General features: G+C 48.9%; 1 long non-coding RNA gene across 1 annotated transcript; it reads left to right on the top strand.

The window, feature by feature from the left end:
* The first annotated feature begins 4,049 nt into the window (after positions 1-4,049).
* Positions 4,050-10,196, top strand: LOC130684807 (uncharacterized). The gene is made up of 3 exons (XR_008999165.1): positions 4,050-4,863; positions 5,614-9,157; positions 10,058-10,196. It is a non-coding gene; the product is annotated as an uncharacterized LOC130684807 (long non-coding RNA).
* Positions 10,197-10,460: the final 264 nt, after the last annotated feature.

Here is a 10,460-nt window from a genome sequence, read left to right as displayed (position 1 = left end):
GTTTTGGCAAAATACACATAACATAAAAGTTACTGTCTTAACCATTTTTGATAGGACGTACTATTCAGTGGTATTCAGTATATTCACATTGTTGTGCAGCCATCTTCTCCATCCGCCTCCACAACTGTTTCCAGCTTGTAAAATTGAAAGTCTGTATCTGTTAAACAATAACTCTCCATCCCCACTCCCCCCAGCCCCTGGAAACCACCATCCTACCTTCTCTTTGTGTGCTTTGACTACTCAAAGTACCATACAAGTGGAATGATACAATATTTGCCTATTAGTGACCGGCTTATTTCATTTAGCGTAATGTCCTCAAGGTTTGTCTGTATTGTAGCATATTGCAGAATTTCCTTCCTTTTTAGGACTGGATAATATTCCACTGTATGACTAGACCACATTTTGTTCATCCATTCATCCATCAATGAACATGGGTTGCTTCCAGATTTTAACTATTGTGAATGATGCCGCTATGAACATGGGTGTACATGTATCTCTTTCAGTCCCTGCTTTCAATCCTTTTTGGTATGAAACCCAGAAGTGGGTTGCCGGATCACATGGTAATTCTATTTTTAATTCATTGAGGAACCTTCCTCATTCTTTTTATGACTGCAAAGTACCCCATTGTGTGGATGTCCTACTGTTTATTCTTCTAGGCGTTGCTGATGGACACCTGGCTTTCTTCCAGGCTTTAGCTATTACAAATAGAGCTGCAATAAATAGCCTTTTCCCTGTGTCTCTTTGTATTGTTTGCAGTGTGTCTTTAGGGAAGATTCTTAGAAGTGGGATGGCAGGATCAAAGGGCACACACACATGTAGTTTGGTGAGGTATTGCCAAATTCCCTTCCATAGGCACAGTGCATTTTGCATTCCCACCAGCAAAGTATGAGAAAGTTTTCTCACAGCCTGGACAAGAGAGTATTTTGTTAAACTTTTGGATTTGGGCCAATCTGATCAGCAAGAAAGAGTTCCTTGGGGCAATCTGCATTTCTTTAACTGCACAAGGTTGAGCAACTTTTCCTATAGCTTTGAAACATTTGCCTTTCTTTTTCTGTAAACTGTTCGTATTTTTAGTGCATTTTTCTCACAAGTTGTTGGCCTTGTAATTTACATTATAAGCTCTTTATGGTCTTCTTAGACTGTTCTTACAGTAACCCTTTGTCTGTGATATAGTTGTGAACCTTTGTTTTTAAAACCAATCTGTCATTTGTCTTGTTTTTTTTTTATTAAAAAAAATTTTTGTCCCACGAAACTTCATTTCCTTGAAATGTATTAATTTTTCCCTTTATTCCTCCTGGATGAATCAGAATTAGGAAAGCTTTAACCACTCTCAAATTATAAAAGAATCTACCCACATTTCCCTTTAGGACTTGGATGGTTTGATTTTTTACACTCAAATCTCCAATCCTGTTGGAATGCATCCTGGTAAACAGGAGGACTGCTCTAATTATTTCAGATTCCACAGAGCTCGCCAATTATTGGAACACTAACTGTTAGATCACCTATTGTTTCCCCACAATTTATGACTCTGCCTTTATCACATACAAGCTTTCCATAGGCAGAGGGGGCTATTTCTGGATTTTGTGCTCTGTTCTCCCAAGCAATCACTTTATTTCATTTACCACTGCTCAGGACCCTTCCTGCCAAGGTAACTCCTGGAGAGGGCTCCTACCTGACAACAAAGCCCTTTGCTCCACGCCCAGAGGTCAAGCTTTGGAGGCAAATGCTCTGGAGAGGGAGCTCTGTGGGAGGCAAATTCACACTAACCCACAATCTGCAGGTAAGGAGGTGTTTCTGGGGAAGCACCTTCAGAGAGGTAGGCCCTCTGGCAGTAGAAGAGCCTTACCCTGTCCCTGGGGAAGGGTTAGGTGGAACCACACTCTATGCCTTAGAACCAGGGCTGGGGCAGGTGGGGGTGGCGAATCCAAGGCCTGGCTAATGGTAACCCTTGAGGGATCATTTCTTTATAGGAACACATAACCATTTATCACCCACCCACCTACCCATGTCATTAATATTTACTTAACTTCTACTTTGCAGCAAACACCATGCTCTAGGCTGTGGGTGACAGCCAGTCAATACACTGTTCTTGTTTCTTTTGGGGAGATGAGAGCAGAAGGTCTGAAAGCTAAAAGCATCATAAACCCTTGGGCCTTGTTTTCCGAGCAGTAGTCAATGCATCTGCGTAAGTAAATCACTGTGTCTTGTTAAAACTCCACTGGTTAGAAATAGAGGAGGACAGGGCCAGGGGAGTGGAATGGCTGAAACAAACCTTTACTGGTATGTTGAGCTATCATTCTTTAAATAGACAAATAAAGCAACAAAAATTACTTTCTGAAAGACAGGCTTGCAGTTTAGAGGGGGAGAGACCACTTCTGGTTTGGAGGCTCCAGGGAAATTGTTGAATTGACTTTGCTACAAGGTAAAAGTGAATATTGATAAGATGAGTAGACCGGTCATGAATCAATTCGATTTGCAAATCAGTCTTTGAGTTGGTTTTCAATGGATTGGTCTGCCTCCAGCAAGGGATTTGGGTGTGGAGGGAGGGTCGCACCTCCTACTTCCCTCCAGCACCTAAAAGGCAGGCCCTGAAGGTGCAGAGTAGGGTTAGGGTGGCAGGAAGTGGAGGCCGGTGTTACTCCCCTACCTGCAGGGACACCTGCATGATGGCCCTCCTGCTTTACTCACCTCACAGTATCCCTTTGGGGATCGACACATGTGCACACACTGAATAACTTGGCTTACAGTCAAGTGTCCCATAACATTATTATTGTTCACATGGCCTAGATTTTGCAATCACTGCCAAATGGCTATTCATTGCTGAGCAGCTCTGACCCCTGTACCTCCCTTGGCACTGCCAGGTGGATGACCTTGAAGCCCCAGTTTCATAGAATCAGACACCCTTTAAGAGTTAAAGTGATCCTACTTCTTCAAAGAAGAAATTCAGATGGCCAACAGGCACGTGAAAAGATGCTCCACATCTCTTATTATCAGGGAAATGCAAATTAAAACCACAATGAGATATCACCTCACACCACTTAGGATGGCTAACATCCAAAAGACAAGGAACAGCAAACACTGGTGAGGATGCACAGAAAGGGGAACCCTCCTACACTGCTGGTGGGAATGTAAATTAGTTCAACCATTGTGGAAAGCAATATGGAGGTTCCTCAAAAAACTAAAAATAGAAATAACATTTGACCCAGGAATTCCACTCCTAGGAATTTACCCAAAGAAAAGAAGATCTCAGATTCAAAAAGACATATGCACTGCTATGTTTATCGCAGCACTATTTACAATAGCCAAGATATGGAAGCAACCTAAGTGTCCATCAGTAGATGAATGGATAAAGAAGAAGTGGTACATATACACAATGGAATACTATTCAGCCATAAGAAGAAAACAAATCCTACCATTTGCAACAACATGGGTGGAGCTAGAGGGTATTATGCTCAGTGAAATAAGCCAGGTGGAGAAAGACAAGTACCAAGTGATTTTCCTCATTTGTGGAGTGTAACAATGAAGCAAAACTGAAGGAAGAGAAAGGCAGCAGACCCACAGCCTCCAGGAAGGGGCTAGCTGTTACCAAAGGGGAGGGGTGGGGCGGGTGGGTGGGGAGGGAGGGAGAAGGGGACTGAGGGGCATTATAATTAGCACACATAGTGTAGGTGGGTCATGGGGAAGGCAGCATCGCGCAGGGAAGTAGTGACTCTATAGCATCTTACTATGCTAATGGACAGTGACTTCAACGGGGTGTGTGGGGGGGACTTGATAATATGGATGAATGTAGTAACCACAATGTTGCTCATGTGAAACCTTCATAAGATTGTATATCAATGATACCTTAATAAAAAAAATTAAACGTGCAACTACCATACAAACTAAAAAAAAAAACGAGTTCAAGTGATCCTAGGAGTCACGTTGTCCTGTGATCTCAGTGTTGGAAGTGTTTTGGTTTAGGTGAAGAACAGTGTGCATGGGGGTCCTGTTGCCCGCACCCCAGCTCTGCTGGGACTCACTTTCACGGGAAGCCAGGGATTCCAAGGGAGTGTCCTGCCTCCCGGGTGTGTGCAGAGGGAGGAGCTGCCCGGGTTGTGTGGCTCTGTCCTTCCTGCCCTGAGTGCAGGCCTTGGCCGGATCCAGGCCAGGCGGCCATGCTCCAGGCTGTCCTGTGCTGTCCCTCCCCCTGCCTGGAGGCCCGGAGGCTCTGCTGGGCTGCAGCAGCACCAGCTGTCCCCTCGTCCAATGAAGTGACCCCTGCCCCTTCCTCCACCCCGGGGAGTCACACCCACGTCCCCTGGTGTCCCCTGGGACAACACCCACCCCCTTTGCCTTTGTCCCACAGGCTTTCCCACCTCCTCTCTGCCCTGGACGCTCTCCAGCCTCACCCTCTGCCTGTCAGAGTGGCACATGGTGCGAAGAACAGAGGGACGGGCATCTCCCTGATATGGGGTCTGGACCTCTCTTGGTGCTGCCCATGGTGGCTGGCAGAGAATGGCTTTTGAAGGACCCTAACGAGAAGCTATCAAGAACCTCATTGCAATGATGAAGCCAAGGAGACATTACCGGACATCACCGTGCGACTTGGGAGGCGTTTGAATGATCCTTCCCTTCCTCCTCATTTTTATTATTATTTTCATAGAGAAAACCAAGCCTGTGGGATTAATCTCACAGCCCTGGTGTCCGTAGTTAACTCAGGTGTGTCAGCTGGAAGAGAGAGAGGGAGACACCGGGGTGGAAGTTCTGGAGCCCGTGACCTACCACTGAGACCGCAGGGCAGCTCATGGGCCACGCGCAGTGACCAGCCAGCCCGGAGGCCAGTGGAGGAAGGAAGCAGGCTTTGGGGCCCTGCTGAACCATTAGGTGAGGATGCCTTGTGGCACTGGCTTTTGGCAGGGGCTCTGCAGGGAGGTTAGTCAACCCCTTGTCTGGCTCTACATCTCCTGGGAGAAGAGATTAGATTGAGGCCCCGTGACGTCGGCTCTAAGAGGTGTTTCGGGCCTACCTTGCCTAAAGAACTGTTTTGGTTTGTAAGTTTCAATGCATTTGTGTCCAAAGAGAAGGGGGTCGGAGCATTTGCCCGTGGCAGGAAGTTTCATCATCCGCAGCCTGGGCACGCGGGGTCAGCTGTCTGCTCAGGGCCCAGCACATCCAGCTGCATGCGGCGCCCCAAAGGGAACACAAGGCTCCTCTCTGGCCTGGAAGCTTTGGGTCCTCTGTCCTGAAAGCCGAGCCTACCCTGTAGACGAGATGCTACCCCAGCCAGGAGCTCTGCTTTGTCAAAACGGTTCTCAGTTTAAATGGGTGTAAACTTTATGCAGATAGATAAGATCTGCCTCTGTGATCATCCCCACAAGGAACTAGAAGGGGAAACAATCCCAGGAGACTCCCCAGAGGTCTCCCTGGATCTCCTCAGTGCACCCCAGGACTTCCATATTTGCTGTTCCCTCCGCCTGGACACTCTTCCCCCAAATTTTTGCTGGACTAGCCTCTTCTCAGCACTGAAGACTCAGTCAGGTGTCAGCAAGTAGAGGCCTTCCCTGACCGCTACCCAAAGTGGTCCATCCCCTAAGACTCAGTATCTCTCTAAGCTGTTAATGTTTTCCTTTACAGTATTTATACTATTTCTGTTCAATATGCGCCCTTTTTCCACCACTGCCTGGCATGTGAACTCTCTGAGCACTGGCTGCACCACGGTAATCATTGCCGTGTCCTGGTGCCCAGCACGGTGCCTGCCCCCGGTGGATGTCCTGTCAGTGTCTGTCGAAGCGGTGGCTGGCATTTGGATTAGATGAGAAAGGAAGTGGGTGGCTTGGAGAAGTGCATGGGGGGAGAAGGTGGCCTTTGCCGTCTGTCAGCTTTCCTCTTCATGGGCCTCCTGAGGGGCTGGTCACAGAAAGAAAGAAACCCCCCACCAGACCCTGTCCCTTTGGCCCCTTCGCCAGTAAGGAGGCTGTCACTCCCCCGCAGGCTGGGGGCAGGAAGATGGATCGTCCCCCATCAGGGGTGTTTCTGGGGCAGCAGGATGACCTGCCTCTGTCTTACCTAAATCAAGCACTCCAGCACCGTGGGCAAGCCTATCAGAAATCCCTAGAGATTCCTGCCTGTCGGGGCTGGAACCGGGGAGCCCCGAGCTGGTAAAAGCAGGGTGTTTACAAGTAAGTGACACAGGTGGGAACAGGGTGAAGAAGCCAGGGGTCCCATCTGGTTTGCCCACAAGCTCTAAGTTCGTCTAGCACCCAGAGTCCCCTTCACTCTGCCTGGGGCTGGCCCTACTTGGGTTGAGTTCCTTAGGGGCAGATCTGAGGTGGGGGTTGGGTGCAAACGCTCTACTGAGGCAGAACTGTCAGGATGAACACTGGCAAGGGAGGGGCAAGCAGGAGGGGCAGGAGGACACGCCAAGCTGTGCTCAGCTCAAGTCTGACCTCAGCCTGGTCCCAGAGGACCCTGGAGTGTGCGGGGCACCGCGGAGCTCATCCACCTTCACCCAAGGGGATGGGCCTTTGCAGCCCTGTACCCCAGGGCCACTGGCAGTAGGCACCCACCCTTCCTGCCAGCTGAAAAGCAGCTCTGGAGAAGGACACAGGTGTGGGCTGGCGCCAACCATTCCCAGCTGCTGAGGACTGGCTGCACCTGCGGGTGGGCAGTGGGGATGTGGGTGGGGCCTCCACAGTGTCCCCTCCAGCCTCCAGCCCAGCCTCCTACCTCCCCAGAGTGAATCTACCCCTCCCTCAGGGGCCTCTGCCATTTGCCCTGCCTCCCCACCCCCCTTCCTGGTCCCCGGGAAGTTCCCCTCCAGGGCCTCCACCACATTCTGTTTCCTGCAGCCCTTGTGGACCCCGGTCCTGTCCTCCTGGGCTCCTGTCCCGCTCTCCCGCTCATCTCCGCCTGCCCTGGGAAGGCAAGGGCCACCCCCATCCTTCCCCCTTGTCTCTCACAGGGCTTCACACAGAGATGGGCCTCTGTGAAGTGACTCAGAATGGACAGAACAGAGTTCAGAGGACCCCAAACTCAGGAGGCCACAGCCCAGAGCCTGAGCCATGAAACAGCGTCTCCGGGCTCTGGGCTAAGCTGGGATTCGAACCCAGGATGCCACTTGAATCTCCCCTGTTGCCCAGTCCAGATGAGCGCACGTATTTTCTAACTCACTCACCTGGACTCAGCATTTTGTGTGAAGTTGACCCACTTCTCAGAAAACCTGTGAACCAAAATCCCCAGGAGAATTAGGACACATAGAGGTCAAATATGTGGGATTTCTAGAGGAAGTGAAAGCTTGGCTTCCGCATCAGTTGGGACACAGACCAGCTGGCTCCCACTCCCGCAGCCGGCTTTATGCAGCAGCCCAGAGCAGGCGTATTCTCCCTGGGCCCAAGTTCACAAGCCCCCAGCAGATAACAGAACGGGGCCGCTTGTCAGTGTCACTGCCAGTGTGTCCCCCTGAGGGTCTGGGAGGCATTAGAAAGACTCTGAGGCCTGGCCACAGACTTAGCACTTAGGAAGCAAAGAGAGTCTGTGTCTGTCTGTCTGTCTCCTGTGAGCAGTTGCCCTGAGACCCAGCTCTCTGAGACCCAGCTCTAGGATACCCGGGAATGGACAGAAGAACAGACGAAAGGCAAAAAAGATGTGCCTGGGACAGCGCGGAGGCCAGTGTTGTACTTTCTCTACCAGTGCTAAGAAAGGATGTGCCCACCAATAATAATTTGAACAGGACCCAAGGCAGCAGCTGGGCTGGGAGAGGAAAAGAGTGCAAAGACAGAGGTTATTCAGGGCCACCAATGGCTTCTCTCCTGCTCAGTCTCCCCCTCGCTCTCTGAACTTCTTCCACCCACGGGCACCAGCCTTTCCTGTCTCATGGCTGGTATGTGGGGAAACAGGAGAACTGGCTCCTGACTCCTCCTGGCCAGCCGCCTGCAAATTGTAGGTCTCAGACTACGAGGGGATCCAAGCTCAGAGCACGGTCCCCAGACACGGTTTGTCTGCCCTTTGGTGTCTTCCGTTTGCTGACACCCAGGGGACCAAAGGTTTTTCTCTCCCTCCAGCCATACAATTGGACTCAGAGTCTTTCCTTTCAGGAATTTACAGGGGGCTGACAGGAAGAGCACCTGACAAAATATGAGGGCTACCAGCTCCCCCAGGGAAAGTGACTTCTAGGCCAAGACCTTGGGGAGTCTGCTTTATTTTTTAAATTGGAATATAGTTGCTATACAATATTATATTGGTTTCAGGTGTACAACATCGTGATTTGACGAGCATATACAGTAAATGCTTACCATAAGCGTAGTAGCCATCTGTCAATATACAAAGATATTACAATATTATTTATTGACTGTATTTCCTATGCTGTACTTTTATCCCTAATTTATTTTATAATTGGATGTCAGTACTTCTTTATCCCCTTCACCTATTTTGCCCACCCTCCACTCCCTCCCATATGGCAACTTCCAGTCCACTCTCTGTGCTTATGGGTCTGTTTCTGTTTTGTTTGTTCAATTGTTTGTTTTTTAGATTCCACATATAAGTGAGCCATATGGTATTTGTCTTTCTCCCTCTGAGTTACTTCATTTAGCATAATGCCTTCTAGGTCCATCCATGTTGTTACAGATGGCAAGATTTCATTCTTTTTTTAATGGCTGAGTTAATATTCTGTTGTACGTATTGTCACATATACTAATATGTACCACATCTTCTTCATCCATCTGTTGACAGACACTTAGGCTGCTTCCATTTTTGGCTTTTGTACATAATGCTGCAATAAACGTAGGGGTGCATGTATATCTTTTCAAATTAGTGATTTTGTTTTCTTTGAGTAAATTCCCAGAAGTGGGCCATATGGCATTTCTATTTTTAGTATTTTGAGAAAACTTCATATTGCTTTCCACAGTGGCTGCACCATTTACATTCCCACCAACAACTTACAAACATTCCCTTTTCTCCTCATCCTCGTCAACACTTGTAATTTCTTGTCTTGTTGCCATTGTAGAGTCTGTTTGTGTTTCTCTGAGTTGGAAGGCTGGTTGGGATGAAAAAGGAGACAGCAATTTGCATCATGTGTAAATTCCAGGGCAATAAAAGGAAGAACTATTAATACACACAACTTGGGTGAATCCCGCACACATTATGCTGAACGAAGGCAGCTAGTCTCAGAAGGCCATGTACCGTAAGATTCCACTTATGTGACACTCATGAAGACAAAACCATAGGGAGGGAGAACAGATAGTGGTTGTCGGGGTTGTGAGTGAGGAAAGGGAAAGGGATAGCAGGAGGGATGGAAATAATGGAGTTAGTTGTTCTTTCTGATTATGGTGACAATTATGTGACTCTATAAATGTGCTAAAATTCAAAGACTACACCAGAGAAGGTCCATTTTACTGTAGGGATAATTTTTCACATAACAACTTTAAAAGTCAATGATGATAATAATGGCTGCCATTTGTTTCCCAATTGTGTGCTGTGGGCGGTACATGCATCATCTCTTTATTCCTCTCCACAAGCCCGTTTGTCACAGGTCATGCAGCTTGTTCAAGGTCACATAGCATGTGGCAGAGCTCAGACTTGAACCCATGTCTGTCTAACTGAAGAGCCTGAGATCTAATCACTGTGTGGGGGTCCCTCGCTTGGGGGACAGGAGTGGGAAATGAACACACGGTGGTTAAGACATTGGCCTTGCAGAGAGCACCGGCAAGAGTCAGGTTCCTTCTGGTCGGGGAAGCTATCAGCTGGTGGGGAGGGCTGGGCCTGGTTGTAGATGGGGCCACTGGACTGACTATGCATCCATCTGCTTAAGGTGGCCCTTGGAGTCCCAGCCCCATTTTTCTGGTGCTCCCGAGGGTCAGGGTTGGGGTAGGTGAGTGGAGCCACTGTCCCCTGGAAGACACACGCTCCCTGAAGGAGAAAACGTGGTCATAAGGGTCAGTGCCTTCTGCCTAGAGCCAGGGGTGGGGAAATGGGGACTGGGAGATAAGGGGGCATTTTTCAGTTTTCTCCTTATTTTTATGTTCCATAAATCACTTTGTTTTCCTTTTTTGTTAAAGAATGTTTCATTTGTTGAACCATGCAGGTGGAGGCTCAACTAATAGGCTGCGCAAATTACCGAAGCTGCTCCCCAGATGTGAGGGGACCTCTAAGTCTTGCAGGGTGGCTGTTGCCGGGTGTGAAGTGTTCTAACAACAGGAAGCAGCTGTGCAAACCCGAAGAGGAGCAGCACTTTAGGCAAACTGAAGATTTCAGTGTATTTCAGGAGAGCTGAGCATCAAGCTCAAGGAGCAGCACGTGGGGTCTGAGCCTGGAGAGGGGCCAGGGGCACGTGCACACCTGTGCCGACTGGAGGACTTGAGCTTTATATAAGGGCAGTGGGCACGCAGGGTGGCGGTGCCATTTAGAAAGATCACCCAAGACTGGCCAGAGGGCGTCTGTTATACTGAGGTTACCTCCCCGTGTCACACGAGGGGACCTGGAGTCAG

The sequence above is a fragment of the Manis pentadactyla genome, chromosome 9, assembly GCF_030020395.1.
Source record: "Manis pentadactyla isolate mManPen7 chromosome 9, mManPen7.hap1, whole genome shotgun sequence".
In the NCBI taxonomy this organism is placed as follows: domain Eukaryota; kingdom Metazoa; phylum Chordata; class Mammalia; order Pholidota; family Manidae; genus Manis; species Manis pentadactyla.
The sequence above is the reverse complement of the archived record's forward strand: the minus strand, read 5'-3'. Positions and strand labels throughout refer to the sequence as shown.